This window comes from Protopterus annectens, chromosome 2.part1 (genome assembly GCF_019279795.1).
Source record: "Protopterus annectens isolate FY-2018-M chromosome 2.part1, PAN1.0, whole genome shotgun sequence".
NCBI classification, from domain to species: domain Eukaryota; kingdom Metazoa; phylum Chordata; order Ceratodontiformes; family Protopteridae; genus Protopterus; species Protopterus annectens.
The window spans coordinates 904627430-904655359 of NC_056729.1; the positions used below are offsets into that span (position 1 = coordinate 904627430).

The following is a 27930-nucleotide window of genomic DNA, read 5'->3' on the forward strand; positions in this document are numbered from 1 at the left end:
ATTTTTATGGAAACAGGAAGTGACGAATTAATTATTTATTTAGTAGCTTGTAGGTTGATTTGTACGTTTTAAATGTGAACCGATATATGATTGGTGCAATTTTTAATGGTTCTATATATATACTTGTTTAAGGAAAAGGTGATTTTATCTGATGAAGTCTATTTGGACGAAAACGCTGTAACTGTCAAGGCGTTCATTCTGTGGATTATTTCGTGCTTCTGTGTGTTAATAAACTTGGAGGATCTTCTTCTACCTGCAGTTGTCATCGCTTTCCTTTTTGCTTGTTGCATACTATGCTTACACGACTGATCATGCTTCCCACCCTTTAAATGTAGCTGTTGCATGCTATGCTTACACGATTGATCAGGCTTCCCACCCTTTAAATGTAGCTGTTGCATGCTATGCTTACACGACTGATCATGCTTCCCACCCTTTAAATGTAGCTGTTGCATACTATGCTTACACGACTGATCATGCTTCCCACCCTTTAAATGTAGCTGTTGCATGCTATGCTTACACGATTGATCAGGCTTCCCACCCTTTAAATGTAGCTGTTGCATGCTATGCTTACACGATTGGTCAGGCTTCCCACCCTTTAAATGTAGCTGTTGCATGCTATGCTTACACGATTGATCTGGCTTCCCACCCTTTAAATGTAGCTGTTGCCTGCTATGCTTACACGATTGGACAGGCTTCCCACCCTATAAATGTAGCTGTTGCATACTATGCTTACACGACTGATCATGCTTCCCACCCTTTAAATGTAGCTGTTGCCTGCTATGCTTACACGATTGGACAGGCTTCCCACCCTATAAATGTAGCTGTTGCATGCTATGCTTACACGATTGGACAGGCTTCCCACCCTTTAAATGTAGCTGTTGCATACTATGCTTACACGACTGATCATGCTTCCCACCCTTTAAATGTAGCTGTTGCATGCTATGCTTACACGATTGATCAGGCTTCCCACCCTTTAAATGTAGCTGTTGCATGCTATGCTTACACGACTGATCATGCTTCCCACCCTTTAAATGTAGCTGTTGCATACTATGCTTACACGACTGATCATGCTTCCCACCCTTTAAATGTAGCTGTTGCATGCTATGCTTACACGACTGATCATGCTTCCCACCCTTTAAATGTAGCTGTTGCATACTATGCTTACATGACTGATCATGCTTCCCACCCTTTAAATGTAGCTGTTGCATACTATGCTTACACGACTGATCATGCTTCCCACCCTTTAAATGTAGCTGTTGCATACTATGCTTACACGACTGATCATGCTTCCCACCCTTTAAATGTAGCTGTTGCATGCTATGCTTACACGATTGATCAGGCTTCCCACCCTTTAAATGTAGCTGTTGCATGCTATGCTTACACAACTGATCATGCTTCCCACCCTTTAAATGTAGCTGTTGCATACTATGCTTACACGACTGATCATGCTTCCCACCCTTTAAATGTAGCTGTTGCATGCTATGCTTACACGATTGATCAGGCTTCCCACCCTTTAAATGTAGCTGTTGCATGCTATGCTTACACGATTGGTCAGGCTTCCCACCCTTTAAATGTAGCTGTTGCATGCTATGCTTACACGATTGATCTGGCTTCCCACCCTTTAAATGTAGCTGTTGCATGCTATGCTTACACGATTGATCAGGCTTCCCACCCTTTAAATGTAGCTGTTGCATGCTATGCTTACACGATTGGACAGGCTTCCCACCCTATAAATGTAGCTGTTGCATGCTGTGCTTACAAGATTGGTCAGGCTTCCCTCCCTTTACATGTGGCTGTTGCATACAATGCTTACACAATTGGTCAGCCTTCCCACCCTATAAATGTAGCTGCTGCATGCTGTGCTTACAAGATTGGTCAGGCTTCCCTCCCTTTACATGTGGCTGTTGCATACAATGCTTACACAATTGGTCAGCCTTCCCACCCTATAAATGTAGCTGCTGCATGCTGTGCTTACACGACTGATCATGCTTCCCACCCTTTAAATGTAGCTGTTGCATACTATGCTTACACGACTGATCATGCTTCCCACCCTTTAAATGTAGCTGTTGCATACTATGCTTACACGACTGATCATGCTTCCCACCCTTTAAATGTAGCTGTTGCATGCTATGCTTACACGACTGATCATGCTTCCCACCCTTTAAATGTAGCTGTTGCATACTATGCTTACACGACTGATCATGCTTCCCACCCTTTAAATGTAGCTGTTGCATGCTATGCTTACACGATTGATCATGCTTCCCACCCTTTAAATGTAGCTGTTGCATACTATGCTTACACGATTGATCATGCTTCCCACCCTTTAAATGTAGCTGTTGCATGCTATGCTTACACGATTGGACAGGCTTCCCACCCTATAAATGTAGCTGTTGCATGCTATGCTTACATGATTGGACAGGCTTCCCACCCTATAAATGCAGCTGTTGCATGCTCTGCTTACAAGATTGGTCAGGCTTCCCATCCTTTACATGTGGCTGTTGCATACTATGCTTACACGATTGAACAGGCTTCCCACCCTTTAAATGTAGCTTTTGCATGCTATGCTTACACGATTGGTCAGGCTTCCCACACTATAAATGTGGCTGTGGCATGCACTGTAGGAAAACTAAACAACTGAAAGAAAAAGTAGATGTGAAAGAGTATTCTGGGTTATTGATTCTATTAGCTCATTATTAAATATTCTTTGTTTGCAGTAGAAAATCTTATTTTACTTGTTTTGAGAGTTTTTATAGAAACAGAAAATTAAATGTATAAAATCAACAGCTATGTTGATATTGTAAGACTGTGTCTGTTCTGAACTCACCATATTGCTAACGTGACCTGTGTGTGTGTGTGTGTGTGTGTGTGTGTGTGTGTGTGTGTGTGTGTGTGTGTGTGTGTGTGTGTGTAAGTCAGAGTTTTCCCTTTTCACTGCAAAAATTGTGAATTCCTCATAAAGCAATCTAAAAGCAATATTAAGAATGAAACAAATAAAAGGTCTCATAGGCCTTTTTTACTGTTGCTGCAGTTGGATTTTTACATTTGGTAATTAAGTAATTGTAAGTAATGATTCTGTGTTAGAAGCAGAGAAGTACAGAGTAATAAATGTAATGTTTGGGGGGTGGCAAAGTTGATGAACTCCGATAAATAACAGGTCCCACTGGAAACATTGTGTTAACTCCTGGAATATAAAGTCCAAGCACATTTTTAACGTCCTAATAAGAAATTCAAACTCCAAGAGTAGACAATAAGCAGAAGGAGAATCAACATGCCTAGCTCAATCCCTGAGAAACTTCTAGATGCACAGCACAAACCAGTAGAACTAGCAGTAATGTGGGAATGGCTGAGCTTGCTCAAAATGGATGTTAATTACACATACTAGATCTGGAATGTCCACATTTCTGAAGTATGTAATTGTGTAATATTTTTGTGAAAATGAATGCACAAAATAAGTCTGTGTGTGTAATCATCAGAATACTGTTTGCAGATGATTTCAACCATTCAGTGCTATAGGAAGTTTAGGTCATGCTCAGTGGTGTGGCTCTTAATTCTGAGATGCTTTAATGTATAGAAGGTTTCAGTCAGCTAATGCTGTATATGACTAGGGTTATACTTCATGATGTGGTTTTCTATTTTTAAATGCTTTTGTATGACTGTGGCATTCACTAGTACAATGCTTAATACTAATTCTGAAATGCTGTTTTTAGTACATGTTAACCATTATATGTAGCACGGTATGCGTAGCATTCTCTAGGTAGTTGACATAAAACACTGTGTTGAAGAGATTTTTGGTGATTTTTGAAAAACTGAAGAACTGAAAGGCATGATAGCTTTTTGATATTGAAACATTTTTGGGCTGGTCAGCTGTGATTGAAAATGGGGAAGAATATAATTTTGTGAATTACCATTAATGAGTCTGGATGGATATGATTGATCTGTTGGTACTGATGGCTGTTTGATTTACATTAGAAAATGGAATGGAAATATTATGTTGTTTAAGTTTGTGAGAAATGGTGGATATGGTGCTTCTTCTAGATACACAGATTAAAATCATTATTCTTGACTGCATGTGAGTAAGTGTAGACTTTATTTGTCCAAGGACCAAGACAGTACCCCAAGAAGAAGAAGAAGATTGTTTTTTTTTTTTTCTGTTCATAGGTCTTTAGCCTGTTAAGGCACGTTGCATGGTTTATTTGGTTATGTGTAAGCCCTTTTTAATGATGCAGTGTTTACTTACTGGGTTTTCTATTTAATGATATGCAAAAAGACTCTTTCAAAGATGTGTGGTAACTCATGTAAACTTTTTTTTATAGATTCAGAAGATGTTCACCAGTCCTCACACAAATTCTTTGTTTGAAATGCTTTTGGTTAGCATTATTCCCTTCTGAATGTGATTGGATGGTGGATTGATCAAACTGAGTTACTGGGATCAGTTCCCTATATTTTTCCATCATTGCGTTATTTCAGTATTTCTTATTTTGCAATATACTGGATTTTTGTTGGGGTTAAAATACAGATACATTTGTTTCATTAGTGGTATCTTCCAGAAGGAATCTTCATGGTGAGTATTATGTTTAGGTTAAAGATGATAAGACATCCTAGTTGAGTTTAATATGTAGTCTTATTAAATAGTTGACTCTTTGGATTATGTTTAAGATGTCTGACTATCATGGGCTTAGAAGAGGATTTTAGTATCAATAACTTATGCTTAAAAAATAGCAGTATTGTATTTTAAGGTTTTTAACTTAGAAGAAAATTGGGTTTGTGGCCATGCTTTTGAAGAATGAATAAGGTTTATGGCTCACAATTAAGCATTGTTTCTCAGTTAATCTTCACCAATATATTTTATCATGTGGACAGCTATTTCTATGGCATTTTATTTTATGTGGATTTTAGTTAAAGTGAATGTGTCAGATGGTTTGGAATTCATTATAAGTTTTGTTCTAAGCCTATAAATAGTACTTTGGTCAGACTGTACTGGATCATCTATGCAATATGGCAATGAGGCATGATTCTTAAACAGAACTATTACTTCTTCCATCAGCATAATTGTTATTTACATGAGGTAAGCAGTGGGAAATATCTGAGTTGGGGATCACACATATTGGCAGGGATGTCTGAAATAGTCATTGACATGAGAGGAGGATTGCGGGCAGTATAGTCCAGTCACGGCCAGGAGAGGTCTATAAAGTGTGTGCATGTATGGAGAGAGGGGGTGTTATATTCATTTTCAGGAAGGGTGCTCATGTGTGCTTTGACTGATTGTATGCCAGGGGTTATGATCACTGAGTGTGTGTGAGTATGTGTGTGTGTATAGAAACTATTCTTTTGTAGAATAGTAGAAAATTAAATGGCTTGACGCACAAAACTAATATGTGCAATCTATAACAGACATGCAACAGGAAACAGAATTTCAGGTTAATTCTTTCTAGCAGATGTTCTTTGAAATCCTTTGCAAATTCACCATGCTTGCTTTTATTTGCTTTTTTTGCCCTTTAAGTGTACAGGAGGTACATCGTTTACTTTTCCAGTCTTTATAAAATGTTAACAAATTTTACTTTCCTAACTGCCAACATATTCAAAGTTAACATATTCAACCCATTCAAAGGTCTATGTTTACATTCAAATTATCCAGGTCTTTCATATAGTCCTACCTAGGAGCAATGCCCATCCTTGCTAGACATTCCTGTGAAATGTGTAATTCCCGTGTTATTGTAGCTTTGAAAACCAAAACTCATAATAATATTATTATTTTTCATCATCCAGTAGAAAGCTGATATGCAGAAGTACCGTTCATTCCAGTTGTTTTTCAGCCACGTGTGAAGCACTTTTAAACAGGTGTCCTTTCATTACAAAAGATACATTTAAAGCAGTTCCTGTACAGTTAAAACCGCTAGTTATGTTTATAGACTGGCCATACCACTTTCAACCGATGTTGTTGTTATAATTAACACTTTCACTTTTCCCCCACATTTGATGTTTGAGGCATGTATTACTTGCACATTCTGCTCTTCTTTGTGTTTTTATAATCACTTGGACCATACCTAAAATGGGAAACTCATTGTCTAGTATGTATAACTGGTAAAAAAAAATAAAAAAATAAAAACTAGAATATAGCAAACTAATTTGCAATGAATTAGATTGTACAAAGGACTATAGAAATAAACCATAGAACATGCATTATTGTAAGCTATCATGTGAGATGTTCACAAGCAGTTTTAACCAGTATAAGAATAGTTGCATATACTTAATTTCTGCAGATGTTTGACCATGTACTAAAGAAATTACTAAACTAGGAACACTGAAAATAATTCCTTTGAATGTATTGCCAGTTTGAATATGTAGTTTCTTGTAAAATGTAAGCCTTTGCTTGGATCAGTGTATTGTCGGTTAGTGCATTAGTGAGGACTCTGGGTAATGTAGTTCAGCTGCATGGAAGTTATAATGTTTTTCTATTAACTGTAAAATCTACTTTTACATGTGCCTCATGCCTTGCCTAAAATCATACTCATCAGCAGTGTACCCAATGGTCAGATAAGGAAAAAAAATCACATATTTACCAATAGACTTGTAAATACATTATTTTATTGTGTTTTATTTTATTCTTTTATTGCACTTTTTATTCCCACTGGCAGTTACTTTTCTTTGTTTAGATATCACCCCCCCTCCTCAGTCCAGGAATGTCCAAATATACCCATGGTCTTTTTCAAGACTCTAACCTGGGCTACTTCCTGATATTCTGACTATTTGCTATGACCATCATTGGGTCCAGGTGTGACAAAGTGCCCATACTAGATAGGGGCCCTTCAGGAAACACAACCACCAGAATTCCATCATTTAGCTTCAGATGTGGCATGCAATGGTCTGCCCTGTATATCAAGAAATATGTCACCATTTATTACAGATAACTGATGCAAAATGTCCCTCATAGATTGGCAACTACTTTGAAGAAAAACAGTCATTGCCATATTTTGGCTATCCCTCCCCCATGTAGCCCACTCTTCCGATGTCGATAATCAGTTTCAAACTCAGATCAGTGGCACTACATATAGAAATTCAAACATTGTAGGTTTTTTTGGTTCCCTTCTCTACAGTGGAATAAGCATGTTTGTGGAGACATCTGTTTCACATTATAGGTTTGGCATTTCATCATATGTAAATTACAAGTGATCCAGGTTTTGGGTCACTTTTTCACTTCTTTGGCCAACACTGCATACTTCAGAATTGTACCCTTAAATGTCATCACCCATTCAGATGCCATTTTGCTACACCTATCAAGACGTGTAAGTCAGCATACAGATACGTTTTGTTCTAGCTACTGAAGCAATTTTCCTGTTTCTAGGATCTCTGCATGAAGTTCTAGTTCATTTTATTTTATTTTATGCTTTATTTATACAGTGGTCAAGGCCAGTCATTTCCAGTGCTTCAATCTAAAATATCTATGACCTTAACCTTGCCAAATAAAGCACAACTGAGTGAAAAGTACACCAAATGCTATTTAGTTCATTATGAGTGTTAACATTAAAATGGAAAATGTTTAACATTCATTAGCACAACCTAAAAGAAATTAGAAACAGATAAATTCCAGGAAGGCGTAGCTCCGGTTATACACAAGCCATAGTCTTTTAATACAAATGACTGGTTTACTTAACCTTGAGGAGGATCGGTATTCTTGGCTGTCTTTTTTGGGAGGGCACAAAATACTTCTCTTCCAGAGTTGGAAGAGATTTACAGTTATGATTTAATAGTGAGCAACTTTGAAACACAGGCTCACATAAATTATGTGTTAGAGAAAGCAAGTAAAAGACAGTGCTTCTTTCAGTAAAAGATATGTTTTAGTCCCAGATATATTACAGGAATGACTAAAGCATTGCTGGCCACTATTTTGTGGTTATGTTACTGATAATAAGTTTAATGGGCTGCTTTTACTGTTTATAAACATGAAAGAAGCACACACTTGCAAGATCAAATGGTGCTATAAGCAGGCCTGTAAGGTTTGCAACAATGGTTGAGTTCACTTCCAAAATATATAAGTATCAAATTGCAGTTTATTATGCCATGCTGTATTTTCAAGTCAAAAAAGTGTGCTTGTGGCTAGAAAGGAATGGTAACACATTTAAGTTTCAGAATCCATGCAGATGATAAACCGTCTTTAGAAACTGTTCCCTATCAGTGAATCCTGTGTAGCACCATGGCTATGTTTGTTTGGTGTACAGCTGTCATTCAAGCTGTTTGGCTCAACATACTTTTTTCAGCACTTTGCTTTTGAAGACCACTAAGATATGCACCTGTTCCTTGGCTAGAAATATGTCACAGGAGATATCTTTCAGTGTGTGACCATACCTCTCAGCCTCTTAGAGCAAGACATCTGGACAAGGCTGCAAGTAATGGGGGACAAAGGCCCAGAAATAGGGACATTTTTTTAAGTATTGCTCTTACAAACTTGAAAACTTGATAGAATAACAGATTTTGCATTAGAATGCATTTTCTGAAGGATATGAAGTCTGAAACTTAAATGTCTTCCATTGTTTTCTGACTCCAGTCCTCAACGATTTACCATTCCTTTTCCAGAAAACCACAATTTTGTGAGAAACAGGCCAAAAATATGAGGCAAAAATCTGGAAACGTGAGGTATGGTGTGCACTTTAGTATCAGAAGACCATTAAGGATAAGTGGTCTGATTAAATTAGTTATACATTTCATGTTTCACAGTATTAGCAGCAGTCACTTTGGAAAAATCTCCCTTACCTTTAAATCATACAGGTCAAGCCAGTCATCTTGGGAGAGAAAATCATTCACTATATTGCAAACTCGTTACAAGTCATTTCAGCTATCAGTACTGCCGTTTTCAAAAAACACCAATTAATGTTTGAAATATATCTTTGCTTTCACTAATTTCATCATCGTACTCTTGCAATACTAAAAATATTGTTAAAAGTGCCTATCTTTCCATTTTGACTTAACTTTGCATAAACCCTCAGCTATGACCATTTAGTCATGTTCATGAATTCATGAACCTGCATACTAAGTAAGCAAAGAGAGTCTGACGTTTTTCATATCCTCAGCCACCCAAGTAATAATGTCATCTGGCATTCGTTAATCCTTCTCTTCAAAAAATCATTTGCCACAAAAAGTGATTGCAGCTTTTAACGCAGTCTGACCCCTGTATAAGCTTAACAGTGTCCTTTGTGCAAGGAGCCATCAACACCATACAATAGTCTGAGGCTTTCTGGCTTTAGCAGTCTTAAGTGCCACTTCATAAGACGTCTTTAGTGATGAAACCTTTTTGTTGCTGGTATGATCCTCTGGCATTATGAGTATATTTTTTTCCTCCTTCCACAGCTTTGCATTTGCAGGAAATCAGCATCTCTTTCTAAAACTAAAGGGGGAGTCTAGGGCCAAATGGCATTTCATTTCATACAGTTTTATGAATGCAGCACATACTTTAGGCATTTATTATAAAGAATGCATTATGTACTTTCAGCTCTATAGATCACTTTACTAGCAAAGCTTCAAATGTACTGTTGCATATATTCTGCCTCCTTTTCTTCAGCTTTCTTTGCACTTCTGTTAACCTCATAAAAAGACATTAAGACACGACGAGGCTAAGGTTCAGCAGCAGAAACTAGTTTAACAGTGAGCAGGCCTGCCATTTGACCTGGAACAAGTGTGTCAAAAGCAGATATTAAATGAGACTGTAACAGCTGCTTTGAATTTCAACAACCAGTTACTCCCCCAATTACTTCCATTTAAACTGTGATTTAAATAGCCTCCTTCTGACCACCAGGCACAGTAACTATTTTGTCATGTAACCATTTGCACAGATTTCCTTAAGATATCATTCCTACCTGTGAATTCCTGAATGCAGAAAAATATAGAGGTCATCACAAAGGGCAGAAATGCTCTTATAACATGTTTTTATAAAAATGTCTCAACAATTCACTTATCCTCCTTCTATCAGCCCTGTTTTCTTTTTTTATTAAATATACTCAGCATACATTGCTGTGGATATATAACTGTACCTCCTAATGATCTTTGCTGCCATTGAAACTTTATCTGAGCTCTGACATTTACCTTAATATTATTATCACCTCCTTTGTCAAAAGGGAAAACATAAGTGGGCTCTCCAACACAGTCAAACCTAACATTTTCTTTTTAGTCAACAATCATTTACTCTAATATTTTTAGCTATGCTAGATAAAAGAAGCTACCGAAGAAACATAATTCACCAGTATACAGCACAAAGATATCTTGAGGTTGTATTGTTATCGCAGTATTTCATTCCTTTTTTTAGAAAGGTATAGGCATAAAAATGGAGATATATTTCTTTATTATTTAATTTAGTGATGTTAACTCCAATAAAATCACTAAGTATCTACATTTATAATTACTCTCTGTATCTAGACCCACACCTACAGGGTTATGAAATTCATTAGCCTTAGTGAAAAATGAAGTATGCAAGCCTGTGGCACAGAATTAGAAATTCACGTATATGAGAACAAATATTATTAAAAAAGTAACAGTTACAGGTAGAAAATGCTTATTATTTTGCATAGTAGTAGCGACATTACAGAACAGTGATCATATATATGTGTTTTTACATGCTGCATTTCCTTCTGGAGCAATTTGCATGAAATTCAGTTATTTTCCTGTTATTGTTCACAACCATTGACTTGAGCTGAGAAGGGAGAGGATTAGTTATTTAAAAGGTACACCATGATGGGGATACAGGGATTCATATTTAAGTCATGATGGGGGGAGGGGGGCTACTCACCCACCCAAACCCCATCAACAGTACAAAGTTAAATTGAGCACTACCCTGATATTGTGCACAGCTACTGTATGACAGTACTGTTTTAATAAAAACATGTTGCCTTTTTAAATATAACAACTGTAGCAAAGGTACTCCATTGCCTTGCCACCAGTGTGCTTTGATGGGAGACAGCAGAGATGGCATTAAAATGTTCTGCACAGTCATACACCTACTTAGTTAGCAATACATTTATGGTGCTTGCAATGCTGAATGACTGGCACTGGGCATAAAATTAAATACTTGTGTGGACAGTGGTAACATTGTCACCTCACAGCAAGAGGTTCTCCAGTTTGATTCTCAGCTGGGGTGCCTTCTGTGTGAAGTCTGCACGTCCTCTCTGCATTTGTGTGGGTTTCCTCTGGGTGCTCCAGTTTACTCCCATGTTACAAAGATGTGTTTAGAGTATTTCTCCCCAGGCTTCTGCTAAGAATTGGGTTCATTCCATGTTGGACTTTCCTGGTTAACAAATGTTAAATAAATACATAGAAATGGTTAAATGTGTAGGTTGGATCTTTCAATTTAAACTAATGAAGGTATGTAAAAGCATTTTCTTTTATACTTGTCTTCGAGGGCCATGGTTTGAAACAACAGTTTTAAAAATGTCATGTTTTCCTCTTATCTTGGGGAAAAATGGCCTTTGATTCAGGAGCACTTGCTGGCTAGAGTGTCTTTTGTCCAGTGTGGCATCTAAGCTCATAGATATGAGGTATCAGATTTTAACCTTACATTGAAGCATTACTGTTTTATGATTAAGTGCTACACCAGGCTACCAAGTGAATATTTCATATTTTATGCACAAGGGAGATGCTGTTTGATCACAATGGTGCATCTCATGTGAAGAAACTAGAACAGCCCCCACACCAACTACAATTTAGATAAATATATAACTTGTCTACAATTGTGGTATGTTGTTTTGCCATTATTCTATGGCAGTTGTTTATAAGGTAATACTGTACCTTTGTTAAAATAAAACCATTGTATAAGCAATCTCAATTCTTCATCTGTCTCTCTGCATGGATGCAAGTCAGGTTAAACAGCTTTGGCTTGTACTGTGCATGCACACACCCTTGGATATAGTACCACATTTCATTACATTGGGATACTGCTTTCTGTGGCACTGGGCAGGTGGCCATTTGTGGCATTGGAAGAGTGTCAGCCAAATGAAAAGATGCAGTATGAATGGATGGATACTTTTTGGAATTAAATAAATTAGTTATTTCAAATGTACATTTAAGTGTCCTTGAAGGAGGGGTTAACAGTAAACCAGACTGAGTAACATAGAGTATGCTTCATTTCTTAGCTTAGAATATTGACTTTAGGTTCTTAAATCTTTGGTAACTGCGCTCTTTGTTTTAGAGTTGCTACCAAGCTTGTTGATCTTGAATACTGAGCTATACTTTCTAACTGGAATGCATTCAATTTGAGGTGAAACTTCCTTACTATATAATTAATACACCACAGCAGTAGTGGGTGGAAATGTTTGGTCATGAGGGCACAGCCTGACTGCCAGACTGACCAAACTACAGACCACCCTGATGCCTAGTGTACTGTTTTTTAGTACACCTATAACATTTCCAATGTATAATGGTCAGAACTATTACCTTATAGCCTTTCCCAGTGCTTTGTCACATAGTCCTGGTATTTACAGCACTTTGTTTATGCCACTGGAGTACTGAAACATAGTCTTTCCACCTGGATACTGGACAAATACATTTATGGAAAATGCATAACATTAATTTCTTTTTCTGCATTGTACTATTAATGATTAGAATTGTATGGACTGATCTCACTCTCCAGAAGGATTATTTGCCATAATGTAGGATAAAATGTAATAATCAAGTAATCCCTGAACATTATTGCAAATGCTTAGTCAACTGGATTTTCCATCAGAAATATTATGGTTTAGCTGGTTTGCCCATGTTACAAGCTTTAATAGAAGTCAAGTTTCTAACATAAACATCATGAGTTAACTGGTTTGCCCATTTAACTGATTTCAACAGAATCTTATACATTCCCCAAACCTGCTGTTGCTCAGCAGGACCCACCTAGCTGTTTCATGATATTTTACCTACATTGTGCTTCACTGGTATAGCAATGGCAAATGGGAATGGCATGCAGATATCTGGATTATCAAATAGAGTACACTACAGCACAGTACAGTACACTACAGTACAGTACACTACAGTACAATACTATACACTGCTGTACAGTACACTACAGTACAATACTATACACTACAGTACACTACAATGCAGTACACTGCAGTGCACTACAGTACAGTACTCTGTACTGCAATACTATACACTACAGCACACTACAATACAGTGCATTACAGTACAGTACACTACAGAACACTACAGTGCAGTACAGTACACTGCAGTACACTACAGTACTATATAGTATGGCACAGTACAGTACAGTACACTACAGTACAAAACAGTACAGTACAGTACATTACAATGCATTACAGTACAGTACACTACAGTACAGCACATTACATTATATTACAGTACAGTACATTACAGTACAGTACTGCACACTACAGTACAGTACTGTACACTACAGTACACTAGACTATAGTACTGTACACTATAGTACACTACAGTACAGTACATTACAGTACAGTACACTACAGTACGCTACTGTACACTACAGTGCAGTACAGTACACTCCAGTACACTACAGTACTGTACAGTATGGTACACTACAGTACAGTACAGTACACTAATGTACACTACAATACAGAACAGTACACTACTGTACACTACAGTGCAGTACAGTACACTGCAGTACACTACAGTACTATACAGTATAGTACACTACAGTACAGTACACTGCAGTACACTACAGTACAGAGCAGTACACTGCAGTACAGTACAGTACACTACAGTACATTACAGTGCATTACAGTACAGTACAGCACATTACATTACATTACATTACATTGCAGTACAGTACACTACAGTACAGTACACTACAGTACACTACAGTGCATTACACTACAGTACTGTACACTATAGTACACAACATTACACTACTGTACACTACAGTACACTATAGTACACTACATTATATAAAGTACAGTACACTACAGTACACTGCAGTGCACTGCTGTACATTACAGCACACTGTAGTACACTACAGTACAGTACAGTACAGTACACTGCAGTGCGCTACATTACAGTACTGTACACTATAGTACACTACAGTACACTACTGTACAGTACAGTACACTATAGTACAGTACAGTACAGTACAGTACAGTACACTAGAGTACACTGCAGTATAGTACTGTGCAGTAGAGTACAGTACTGTACAGCATATCACAGTACACTACAGTACAATACCATACTGTACAGTACACTGCAGTACAGTTCTGTATGGTGGCTTTGGGATGATCATATAAAATACCCTTTCGAGCATTAGTTCAGTTATGGTTTTACGGATATGATAAATTAGATATTTAAATGTCATATATCCTCAAATTAATAACTTTTTTGTCTACACTCCTAAATCTTTTCTGAACAAACTTCAGAGTTACTTAGCTTCATTTTCAATGTTTGTGCATTATTAGTAGCTATTAAAGCAATTTGTGGATTGCATGATAAATTGTGACATAGTCTGCATAAACCATGATTTGTTAAAGATTCCCTTGTATTTTTAGATTTTCAGCCTGCTCAGATTTTGACATGATAAAAAATTGTCAAAGCTTTAGTTTGTTGAAACCTCTTAAAAGGTTTGACTCTTAAAAAGGCATATTTTCTGGGGAGAGGAGCTTCCCAACTGAGGGTTCCACCTACCACATCAACTTTGTCATCCATGGTACAAACCAAAAACTAAGACTATTTTACAAAGAGAAAAACAATGTCTGTGTTAATGACAGGATTACCACTGTTCATTCCTTCCTAGCATGCAGCCTGCTGCAGTATACACACTCTATACTAACCATAATCCAAACAAATCAAATACATGTTAAATTTAACAACAAACTACCCTAATGTTAAGTAGATACAAATTAAATTTCAACAAAAGGAAGACAATGATCAAATTACCATATAAAGTCATAATCCATCAGCATGAAGGAAATAAAAAACTCACTATGAAACTAAAGGCGCCTATTAAGACTCACAAAGCATCCCATGAATTTAGACTAGCTACTTAGGGTAGGCAGAATAACCACAAGTCCTTCTACAGTTACAACAGAAAAGTAAGAAATGATTCTAATTCTTGACTGAACTTTTCCATAATGGCGCTTCCCACTCATTTCTGAAAGGCATTACAAACATACAAGAAAATAAGTTTCCTGCAAATATTCCCCCAAAAAACTATTATTCCCACTTCAGACATCCTGAAGTCTCTTCTCGCCCATCAAAACCAAAGATCATATCCTTAAAATACTATCAAAGTCCAAAAATGCATCTTCCCTTGGTGTTGATGGTATGCCAGGCTGTCTGATAAACAGTGTTAAGCATGCCCTTGCTTATCCCTTTCTTGGCCTGTTAACCTGGTCTCAGTTACAGACTATGACTGAAATATTGGTACACTGCAGTAATGATGCCCCTCCATAAGGATAGCCCTATCATTGACCAATGAAATTACAGATCTGTTAGCTTTATGAGTCTTGTATACAAAGCCATGCAGTGGGGTACATCATCACCGAGCTCATTAAACACAACAGTAAAAATTTTATCAACCTCAACCAGTATCAGTTTGGCTTTGTAAAGAACAGATCATGCCTGTTAAATATTGACAGCTACTTTGAAAATGTCACATAGGTACTAGATTGTGGTCACACTGTCCATGCTGCATATCTATATTGACAAAATCACTTAACACATTGCCACGTAATAGAATTATTAATAAGTTTGTGGCTTTAAACATTAATCTCTATGTGGTAAGATGGATAGCAAACTGCTGCAAGGACAGAATATATGTTGTTAGAGATGGCGACACCTCCTTAGTTAGGGCAAAAATTACCAGTGGTGTTCTTCAGCATTCATTGCTGGGCTCCCTTTTATTTGGAATTTATTTCTCTGACTTTAAAACTGACAGGAAGGATCTCTGGATAACCGTGTTTGCTGATGACTTTAAGATGGCTATAATTGTCAGGACAACTGAAGGTACTAATATCCTTCAGTAGGAATTTATATGAGTTAATGCATTGACAAAGAGTTTAAACTAAATGTCAAAAATGCTGTGTCATGCCATTCAGGAAACTTCAAATTGCTACAACTTACTGCAACAAAAACATTCTAGTGATGCAGAGATTAGGGACCTGGATACCTGGGTTGAGAGCTTTCTCTTCTTTGATCACTATGTGATTTGGCATAATGGTTAAGGACTTTATCTTATAAATATGAGGTGCAGGGTTTGATTCTTACAGGAGGTAATTGGCTAGGCTTAAAATGCCCCTCAAGGGCAGTTTGCCTAGTAGTAATCTATGAATCTATGTGATGGCCATGATAGGAAATCCTTCCATTTTTTCAGTTACTTGCAAAAACCATTGCTTCTAAAACCAAATCAGTTATTATTTCCATGTACTTTAGGACTGTATTTTTACTTTATCTGCAGTACATATTTCATCTCCTTCATCTCAAAGAAATCAAATACTATGAAACAGGAATGCATCATTTAAGGAATATTAGTATACCAAAATTTGGGCAAGAAAGAAACATTGCCCTGTTAACCTGCCTTTATTACTCATATTGCAATGCTGTACTTCGTGTGAAGTCAGGGCAGTAAGAGTACTTTGAATTAACAAAACAAATCAGTGTACAACAATGCAGAGTGTCAGTGGAAACTACCACTGTTTTAAGCAACTCAGCTAGAAATTAAAATAAAAAAATCAAAATAAGTATTTGTTCATACTATTATAAAAATTATCATAAAAAGGATATAGACATATGTAATATAAACAGTTTCTGTTTACAAAAATCTCTTTCTTAAATTTTCCCCAAACTGTAAAAAAATAATGTAGCTTCCCTTTTTCCTTTGTTTAAAAAGGAGATTACATACACATGGGAATATCATAGAAAGACGAGTATTGGCTAATAACGTGTCATTTGCACACATTCCTATTTTAAAATATTTAGCACTCATTTTCACAGATATCTGTAGTTGTTCTTGCCTGGTTCTATTACAAGATGCTCTAAGAAAAAAAGGAAAATTAATTAAAGATGACATAAGTATTGCTTATTTCATTCTGTTTCAAATAAAATACTTTTGTAGCTCTAGCAAAAACCTTCCATGTCTTTGTCAGTGTCACTTAGCTCTCTTATAGACTGCGACTGGCATTTCAGTTTGTTCCATACCTTCCAGAAGAAAAATACCATCTCTGTAAAATGATTTGCAAACAGCAGAACTAATGACAACAAAGGGAACTCCGTGATGTCAACTGAATAAATACAAACCTTCTCATAATATAGATCATTTTTCTGTTAATCACAAAACCTAACTGCATATTTAAGGGTCATTCCGACATATTAGAAAGCACTACAGGAACATGCAAAGCCACAGAAAATAAACCACTTTTAATGAAATAGGTCCAGGTGAAGGAAAGTACCTGTGTTGTGTTGAGAGTTGTATATTATCCCAATTTTCATTTCAGAAGACTGCTTTAAGTGTTCAGGCATTGAAATGCTAACCATTTGTGTGGCATATTCCTGAATATACTATCAATGTAATGTAGTTGTATTAAAATGTGCTTGTATACACGAGTAAATTATGATTTGGAGGTAGCATAGTCATAGTTATGATTTCTGTTCTGTCTTTTCAAACTCCTAGCTTCTAAATTCAAACATAATTGTGTGTTTTCAATTGACTGACACATGCATAATTATCTGCTTCAGAGCTTCAAGAATTCAAGTGCTGTACTGAATTGACTGATAGTAGTAGAAGAGATCTACTACAAGTGCTTGATTCCCAGGTGCTCAAACACTACTGTTTCACAGCCAAGGACTTCAGCATCTCATAGCTGCCCTGGGCAGATGATCATGCTCTAATGTGACTATATGCTTAGTTGAGGTGCAGCAGACTTGAGAAGAGTGTGTAGTTGCCACACTTCACCTTAGTACAGTAGCCACATTCAGGCAAGGTTAGTCTGGCAGCTGTGAGGAGGGAGTAAGAGGTGTGGATGTGTAAGTTATGGTTTTGGGCAGTGATTGGGTCTATATTAGAACACCGAACATTTAAAATGTCGAGTGTTCTAATATCGGCCCGTTTTCAGCGAATGCTTAAAATATCGAAGAAACAGAAAACCAATTTTTTTCCCAGGGAAAGAATTCAGTTGTCCATTTCTGTTGCTTCGGTATTTTCAGAGATCTGGTGGAAAGTTACGGGTTGGGTTCAGGTAAGTGTGCGATTGAGTGCGGGTTAGGTTAGTTAGGGTTAGGGTGCGGGTTAGGTATGTGTGCGATTGTGTGGACATGAGGGTTAGGGCGTGGGTTAGGTATGTGTGCGATTGTGTGGACGTGAGGTTTAGGGTGGGTTAGGTGAGTTAGGGTTAGGGCGCAGGTCAGGTAAGTGTGCGATGGTGTGGACATGAGGGTTAGGGCGGGGTAGGTGAGTTAAGGTTAGGGCGCAGGTGAGGTGAATGTGCTTTAGTGATGGACCTTAGGGTTAGGGTTTGGGTTAAGGTAAGTGGATAGTTAGTGGTGTGTGTATAGTTTAGTGTAAGGTTAGGTGTAAGAGTTTAGGTGCATGTGTGTGAATTGCTGTTTGTTTGGTGCTTGTGTTGTGTGTATGTGTTTTGGAACAGGAAATTTTTTTCCCTAGGAAAAAATTTGCTGTTCTAAATGTTCGATGTTTAGTATTTTCGATTGCTAGGGTTCGATATTAGAACACTCAACATTTTGAATGTTCAGTGTTCTAATATAGACCCCAGTTATCAGGAGGGGAATTTAGGTTTAGGGAGTGGGAGTAATGTTTGGGAGTATCACTGTGATTTAAGGTTTAGGGAGTGGGAGTGGATTAATGTTAGATAGTGATCGGTGAGAATTTTGGTTTAGGGAGTGTGAGGGGGCTTAATGTTAAGGAGTGTTCAGTGGGATTTTAGGTTTATGGAGCAAGAGGGAGATTAATGTTAGGGAGTGATCAGTGAGATTTAAAGTTTAGGGAGTGGGAGGGAGATTAATGTTAGGGAGTGATCAGTGAGATTTAAATTTTATGGAGTGGGAGGGGGATTAATGTTAGGGAGTGATCTGTGAGATTTTAGATTTAGGGAGTGGGTTAATGTTAGGTAGTGATCAGTGTGATTTAAAGTTTAGGGAGTGGGAGGGAGATTAATGTTAGGGAGTTATCAGTGAGATTTAAAGTTTAGGGAGTGGGAGGGGATTAGGGAGTGATCTGTGAGATTTTAGATTTAGGGAGTGGGATTAATGTTAGGGAGTGATCAGTGTGATTTTAGGTTTAGGGAATAGAAGGGGGATTAATGTTAGGGAGTGATCAGTGTGATTATAGGTTTAGGGAATGGAAGGGGGATTAATGTTAGGGAGTGTTCAGTGACATTTCAGGTTTATGGAGTGGGAGTGGATTAATGTTAGGGAGGGATCAGTAAGATTTTAGGTTTAGGGAGTGGGAGGGGGATTAATGTTAGGGAGTGATCAGTGTGATTTTAGGTTTAGGGAGTGGGAGGGGGATTAATGTTTGGGAGTGATCAGTGCGATTTTAGGTTTAGGGAGTGGGAGGGGGATTAATGTTAAGGAGTGATCAGTGTGATTTAAGATTTAGGGAGTGGAGGGGAGTTTTAGGGTTAGAGTGTGTCAGGGACTTTAAGTTTAGGGAGCAGGAACTGAGTTCTGGGATTAGGGAGCCAAGAGGGTTAGGGACTTGAACCAGAGCTAGATCCAGCTCTAGGCAACTTAGGCAGTCACTTTGGGCCCATTGGCTGGGAGGAGCCTGCTAGCCAAGGGGGATGCCATAACATTTACTTTTAAATTTAAAAAAAACATTACCAGTCTTCATTAAGGGTGTTTGTCTTTAGGAATGTCCTCTATGTGCAATGTAGATTTACATCCTGTCATGTGTCTGCCCTTGCTGTTGACTGCATTTTCTATTCCACATCCACACAAGGAATTTAAAGAACCAACCATTCCTGCCATCTACCGGTATGGCAGGTTAGTTAATTTACTCAGGTTCAAATCCTGTACCTTGGTTACAAGAGACAAGAGCCTGAATCCTCTACACCAAGTACCAGACTATTAGTTTCAGTGCATTTTCAAGGAATTGTGAACTTCAAGTTTACTGCTGCTAATGCTAGGTCTGTTTTCAATGTGCAACTGTTTTGTTTGGAAAACTGTTGTCAGTGTTTGTGCCAGATAATTTGAAAGCAGTGTTCATAGCGCAACAGGTAGTATACTTGCTTTTGATACAGAAAGGTACGGGTTCTACTCCCACATCATGTGGATGGACTGCTGATACTCTCTCGTACTATAAGGGGGTGGTGGTATGGGAGCTGTAGTCCAGACCAGCTTACCATTTTTATGTAAAATAGGCAATTTATTCTTCAAACACAGCAGGCATTGAATTTTTAGATGAATCACTGAAATGTAAAGTTATTCGTAGCAGCAAACTCTTCCTTAGTTATAGATCTCTTAACTGTAGAATTATTCAAATGACTTTTACTTCTGCAGACATTGTGCATATTGGCTGATATTGGTGGACTGTAATGACACAAGCTTTAGTGGCCTTTTATGGTTAAAATGTTCTGAAATAAGTGATTTTGTCATTGTTGGTTTATACATTTTGTTTTATTGCTTACTGGAAAAATGTTCAAAACTACAAATGTAAAAACACTCTAATAAGTGGTGCTGTATTATACAACAAATATAATTTAATATGATCAGGAAGATGAATCAAACAATACATGCATTTGTGCATGGTCCTAAAATGTGTGCAAGGGGCATATGGTTTGAAAACAGTCCAAAGGTAAACTTAATCTCCCACTGGCCATATGCATTTTCTTTGAATGTGGGTTTCAATACCATTTCAATGAATGTGTGTTTCAAGGACGGAAAAGTTTATTCTTAATGGTAAGTATGTTTTCATTGTGAGGCTGTATTATTTTGTTTAGTAAATACCTGTCAGTGTTTGTGCTATGAATTTTAAAATAAAAGATTTAAATTACATCCAAATATCTGTAATCATTGTAGAAGTAAAGATGAAAACAGTATGCTCACTGACAGGTATGAACCGTGTTTATGGTAAATGGGGAGAAATAGCCAAGTACTGGGACCCTGGAATGGCTGCGGGAGTTGCTGCTGCCGGGGGGGGTGGCTCCAGTGTGTGTAGGGAAACCCGATCCATTACCCTGCCTAAGGCCCCATTTGACCATGATCCGGATCTGAGCAGAAGTGGAGTTTTAGGGTTAGGGTGTGATCAGGGAGTTTAGATTTAGAAAGATGGGGAGGGGAGTTTTAGATTTAGTGAGTAGTTGGTGACTTTAGGGTTAGGGATGGAAGTGCTTTGGTTAGGGTTAGGGATTGGATGGGAGTTTTAGGGTTAGAGCTAGTGGTCTGGTAAGGCTATATAGTTCAGAGGGACTGTGTAGAGGTAGGGCTAGATAATTCACTAGGAACAGAGTAGTGCCTGTTAGGACATATGCTATTTTGAGCAAGTGGTAATGTGCAAGAATTTCACAAGTTACTAGCACTTAAAGTGGATCGTAACAGAAGTATGGCCTATGTAGAAAAGGGGTGGAGAATAGCACAATGTCAAATGGTTTTATTTTTGTAGTTCGTTTTGTAGAACTAACTTTGCTGAAAATTGTTCTAGTTTTTTTATGCCTAACATTTCATGTTTATTCTAAATGTAATTCATGGCTTTCAGCTCTGATAATTTATTATTTATTTATTTATTTGCAGTTTGTTTTCCAGGATAGTCCATTGTGCCACAAGGAGCCCGTTTTCAATTGAGTCCTGGGGAGAAAAGCTCCAGAAAAATACAGGTACATAGTTTAGGGGAAAAAAAAGCATAAATCCATAGTATACATTTCAAATAAATGTTACATACATAGTTCATAAAAAGTACAAATCCATATCACACATTTCAAGTAAATGTTACCTAATATAGAAATAAAAATATTTTAATTTGCAAAATTACATTAGGTCAGGTATATGAAATAATGATTTCAGAATATCCATGCAGTGAGGAAACACAGTCTTACAGAAAACATATTAGTGCTGAGTGCAGAAAGCTTGTCACATATGTTTTGAAATGATTATCCTTTTGCTACTAGTGGTAAAAATTAGACTAATACAGATTATTTAGAGAGTGTATGTGTGTGTGTGTGTTTGTGTGTGTGTGTTGTGTGTGTATATATATATATATATATATATATATATATATATATATATATATATATATATTAATTAAACATACTTAGTATTTGCATGTTGTTTGTTTGGCTCAGGTGTACATTTAGGGTAATGTACTTTACACTTACCAGAGTAGTGTTTCTAATTGAGAATGCCCATACCTGAGGAATCGAAGAAAGATGAAGCAAAATTCAGTGTGGTAGCATTTTAAAGCAATTTAATGTGTTTCTGTTGGTTTAGGGACTGCATAGTTTATACTAGTTATAATATTAGAGAGGCAATATTGTATTTTGATATGGCAGGGTGTAATTAAGAGTTCTGAAGGAGATATGCATGTTTTAATGTATTTGTTTTTTTGCTGCTGATGTAATAAATCTGAAGTGTGTGTGTTTCTCACATTAAGTAGTGAGGCTGGAGGTTTCTGTTGTGCATATAGCACTGCCCGACATTTCTGTGCAGTTGTAAGGATGTCTGGTGTGATGAGGCATTGGGGAAGTTGGGGGGCATATGAAGAGGCTGACGATATTGATGAGGGTGTATAACAGATAGATGCCTTTATTACAATCCTGGTATTTGTATCAGCAGGGCTTATAGACAAAATAGTAGAGGATTGCTGTTGCTGGAGTATGGGAATGAAGGAACAAAGTTTTCCTGTTTCGTATGGGAATGTAGTCTTATGAATAATGTATTGGTAGCAGCATTTATGGTTTGCTGGATAAGAGTAATGAGGCCGCAGAAGACATACAGAGAGACTGTATTTCTGTGTGTGGAGTTGAAAAAATTAAACTGCTTACCAGTGTTTTTTTACAGATTTTCAGAGGGAAGAGCATATGTGTGGATTGGAACATGACAAAATGCAAAATGGAGAAGCAGTGGTTCATAGGTTCATAGGTAGATACTAGGCTATCTGCCCTAGGGCATTTATAAGCCTAGCCAGAGTGTATTTGGCTTCCCCCTCCCTATTAGATTAGCCTACTGTGCCTCTGTGAAGTAGGTCACAGAAGGTACCCTGTCTAGCAGGGACACAGGAGAGATCCCAGGGGTGAATTTGCGATTTCCCATCCACGCGTCCAAATTTCGCTTGAAGAGGGTCAGCGAGGGGCTATGTCTAACATGAATTGGGATTCTATTCCAGAGTGAGGGGAGCCTCTGGGAAATGAATCTGTCCCTCCAGCATATCCTATTTATTTTTGTGCTGAGGTTTAGGTCCCTGGAGCGTGTAGCTCTAAGGGACTTGGATTTTTTAAGGTGGAGCATGTCCATTAATTCTGGGTTTGTCATGGCTTTGTACGTCAGGCATAGATCACCTCTGAGTAGGCGGTATTCAACTGAGTAGAGCTGGAGTTTCTTTAGTCGAGCTGCATAGGACATCTGTTTGTAGCCCATGATCCTCTTGATGAGGTACTTTTGGGGTCTCTCCAGTTGCTACAGGTGTCGGGTAAGGTACATCCCAAAAGGGGCATTGTATTCAATTTCGATCCTGATGAGTGACGAGTAGAGGGGCACAATGACCTCTCTTGATCTAGATGCGAACACTTTCGTGATAATGTGGGCTATATAGAAGGTCTTTCTAACCACTTTGGCAACGTGATTATCAAAGGAGAGATTACTATCTACATTGGTCCCCAAAATCTCTAATTACTTCTTCCGTACTTAATGGATTACCACCTATGTGGTAATTTGTGGGCACCTTGTTTTTCCCAAAGGGGATGACTATGCACTTTTTAGCATTTAGCTTGCGGCCGTGGCTCTGGCACCAAGCATCCGTCTCTGTGAGACCCTTTTGGAGGATGCTTGTGTCAGCTACAGATTCGATTATGGCCCCCAGTTTGCAGTCATCTACAAACTTTGTCAGCCATAATCCCCCCGTGTTAGCCTGAACCTCAGAGAAGTATATACCGAACAAGAGAGGTCCTAGAACTGAGCCTTGTAGGATGCCACTTGTAACTGGTTTGGATTCGGACATGGCACCTGCGATTCTGACCATGTGGGTTCTATCTCTGAGCCAGTTTGCAATCCATCTTGTGATATAGGGGTTGATATTTAAGCTGGTAAGCTTATTTATGATGCCCGAGTGGGGTATTGTGTCGAAGGCTTTTGCGAGGTCCAGGTAGGCTGTGTGGACTACCTTGCCCTCATCTATGGCTTTGGTAACTGTTTCAAAGAAATCAACTAGGTTTAAGAGGCAAGATCTGCCCTTAACAAAGCCGAATTGGGTAGGGTCCAGTGTCTGGAGGCTCCCAATGTCTTTGTTTATGAGTTCCATGATAATACGCTCCATAGCTTTACAGACCAGACTAGTCAGGCTTATGGGGTGATAGTTTCCGGGGTCCATTGTGGCACCACCTTTGTGGAGTGGGACCACTGTAGCTGTATGCCATTCTTTGGGTACATATCCTGTAGTAAGGCTAAGTTTGAACAGTGACTTAATGTGAAGGTTCAGTTCTTCTTGGAGCTCATGTAATACACAGCCTGGGACACCGTCCGGTCCCATAGATGCTGTGTTTTTTGCTTTGGAGAGGGCAGCTTTCACCTGTGCATCTGTGATGTCAGGGAGGTTACATTCAGTTGGGATAGGCATTTGCTCCTTTGGGGGGGAAGGGGGGAGAAGTTTGCGCTGAATCTGTCTGCCAGGATTTTGGCTATGTCTGTAGGTTCGGTATATTTTGTACCGTTATGCAACAATTCAGAGCATATCTGGAAGTTTCCACCCATGTTCCTGACATAACTAAAGAAGGCCTTGTGATTATCTTTAGTGTCTAGGGCAATTTTTCTTTCAAAACTGGCCTTTGATGATTTTATGAGGGATCAAAGTTTCTTGCTAATACTGATCAGAGATGCCTTCCCTTTTTGGGATTTTGCTCTGTCATGTAGTAGCTTCCTCCTTCTGTTGTATAGCTTATTTATGGCCGGGGTCCACCAGACCGGTCTCCTGTTTTTGGAGGAGTGAGTCTTGGTTTTATTTGGAATAGCACGATCCATGCATTCCTGCAGGTGCTCATAGAATGCATTTGTAAAGGATTCTGCGGATTGGGCTGTATTATCCTTTGGCCCAGGGGCTTTGAAGGATTCCACCTCAGTCTTGAGAAGTGCAAAGTTGGCTTTTGAGAAATTCTTTACAGTGATTTCCTTGGCTGGGGGTGGGGACGGGATATGGATATCCAGGGAAATTTGTTTATGGTCTGATCTTACCAATGAGGGGTTTACCTCTGGTGTGGAACATAGAGTCCCCATGTTGGTGATGACCAGGTCCAATATGTTGTTCCCTCTTGTGGGAGTGGTGACCAGTTGTTCCATTGCGTTAGAGTTTATAAATTCAAGGAACTGTTGGGTGAGGGTGTTTGGGCTTGAGTAGTTTTCCCAGTCAATGTTTGGGTAGTTGAAGTCACCCAATAACATAGTGTTTGGAGAGACCTTCATATTCTCCAGTGTTCTCAGGAATGCCAAGTGGGGTTCCTGTAATAGGGACGGTGTTCTGTAGCAGGCTACAAACTGAAAGGCAGTTTTGCCCGCTGTTAGTTGCACATGGATGGTTTCCGATGCTTCGTGCAGTCCCACTAACCTGGAGGTGTAGGTATCTTTGATGAATATAGATACTCCCCCTCCTTTTGTGCTTCGGTCTGAGTTTTGGGGCCGAAACGCATGGTATGAGTTATAACCTGGTAGTACTGGGGTGCTCTCAGGAGCCTTGAACCAGGTTTCTGTTACTGCACAGACATCGATTTTCTCCATACTGAGGAGAGTCCCGAGTGCGTGCATCTTGAGGTTTAGACTTCTGGCATTGAGTAGCATTATCTTTAGTTTGTCTATGGAGGTGGGTTTGTCCTTTGAGCCTTGCCTAAAAAAGGCACTATGGGGGTGGCAAGAGCCTTGGCCAGTATACAAAAGCCTAAGGGTGACAGGAGCAAGCCGTCCCTAGCGAAGCAACGTGGCTTGTCGAGCATGTCATCCCAGGCTGACAGACACTGGATCCCCTTTGAATGACACCAATACTGTAGCCAATTGTTGAAACTGATCATTTTGTCTTTATACTGTGGCATCATTCTTGGTGAGGGCAAGATGCTACTCAAGGTCAGGGACATACCAGCCTGGGCTACATGGTCAGAGAGCTCCTCTATGTCTCTTTTCATGTAGTTCAGGGAGGTACGTCTCAGGTCATTCACACCAGCATGGACAATGATGGAGTCATACTTATACTTGCTTTGGAGTGACCTGAGTGCTTGCGTTATGTGGCAGATCCTGGCACCCGACAGGCAGCTTACAGTGACCTTCTCCTTGTTCAGTCTGGTGAGTGGGACATCAGTGTGCCAGACAATAGAGTCCCCTATAACAAGTGTATTTGGTGTGTTGTTTGGCCTTATGGGTTGTGACTGTGAGGCACACTGATTTTGTGAGATATGTGATTTGTGGGTATTGTTGAGGGGTGGCTGTTGCTTGGATATCTGCTTAGGAGGTCTTTGCTGTTTAGGCAGATTTTTATTTAGAGCCTCCGAGTATGTTTTTGTGTGTTTATGTATTGGGTATGCAGATGCAATAGGTCTGAGTGAGACTGGATTTGTGGTGTGGGTGGTTACCTTTTCCTCCTGACTGACTGTGCCAGTCTTGGGTTGAGAGAGCTCTGCCTCCAGTTTGGCTGTGTAACTGCATCTCTCACATGTATTAGAGTTTGTTGGAAGGAGAAGGGGTTGTCTGTGTACATAAGGCAATTGTAACATTGCCTCAAAATTCCCAGATTCACCAGCTGGACTGGAGAGTAACCTAGAAACTGACCCTTGGATATACCAGATTAGTATAGGGAACTGTTTTTTTTACTGATCAGATTAGGGAAGGGAACTGATTTTTCACTTGATCAAGAAGGACCAATGAGGAGTCTAATACTTATAAGAAGTCAAGGAGGGTGTAGTGCTTTAGTTAGTTAGTGTTTCCTTATAAGAGCTGAGCAAGTGCAGGGCTTTACAAAGAGAATAGAGTGATTACTTTGAGAGTTTGAACAGTTCTAAGGGAAAAAGTGAAGAGCAGACTTTGTGGAGATGGGAATAGTTTAAACCTGTTTAGGCGGCGCTGGCCGACGCTGCTCAGTGCGCAAAACCGCACAAAAAGAGAGTTGTAGGGTTTTAAGAGAGAGAGATCAAGGAGGTGTGATACAAGAGTTGGGAAAGGTTCTACATGGTGAAGGAGGATGAGTGAATTAGATTTTGTAAGGAGCGGACAGGTTTAATGAGTGGGTTATAGGAAGGATGGGGAATTGAGCTAGCAGCCATGATGGTTAAGGAATGGTCAAAGATTAATACTGACAAAACTGAAAAAAAGAAAGAGTTATTATGATAATTGTGTTAAGGGTTGTAATTTTTTCAGAAATGTCAATTAAATGATTTTAAAATAATGTCATTTTCTTTGCAGTTGATACATAAAGGAAAAATCAACCAGTTCACCATTTTCACCATCTTTACAGAAGGAAGGGTGAGTTATTAGGGAGAGCATGAGATTTTTCCCGATATCTGTAACTCAAAACTTTAACTTCACATGTACTGCACGCAGCCTTATAAATCAGCAATAAGAATATAACAAGCATTGATGGCAGAGTACATGATAAAACATGTAGTCTGCAACATTTGAAAAAGGTTTCATCCTTTATACAAAGTATGCAGATCAAACTAGTGAGAGGATGACAAAGTTCATGAGCGTGACCTAGAGTTTTGCAGGTTTTGTTTCAGTAGCACTGTATTCTTTTTTTCGGTCTATATTAGTTCATTGAAATACATAATCATTGAATAAGTATTCATCAATGGCTAAACAGCGAAATTC

General features: G+C 38.6%; 1 protein-coding gene across 9 annotated transcripts in view; it reads left to right on the plus strand.

The window, feature by feature from the left end:
- TENM3 (teneurin transmembrane protein 3) overlaps nt 1-27930 on the plus strand; it is a 3803041-nt gene that overhangs the window by 723387 nt on the left and 3051724 nt on the right. Inside the window, exon 1 of one of the 9 annotated variants that reach the window (XM_044062529.1) lies at nt 27561-27585. The exons of the other annotated variants lie outside the window; for them this stretch is intronic. The gene's annotated coding sequence lies outside the window, so the exon portion shown is untranslated. Of the gene's footprint in view, nt 1-27560; nt 27586-27930 lie in introns of those variants that run through there. 9 annotated transcript variants of the gene reach the window in all.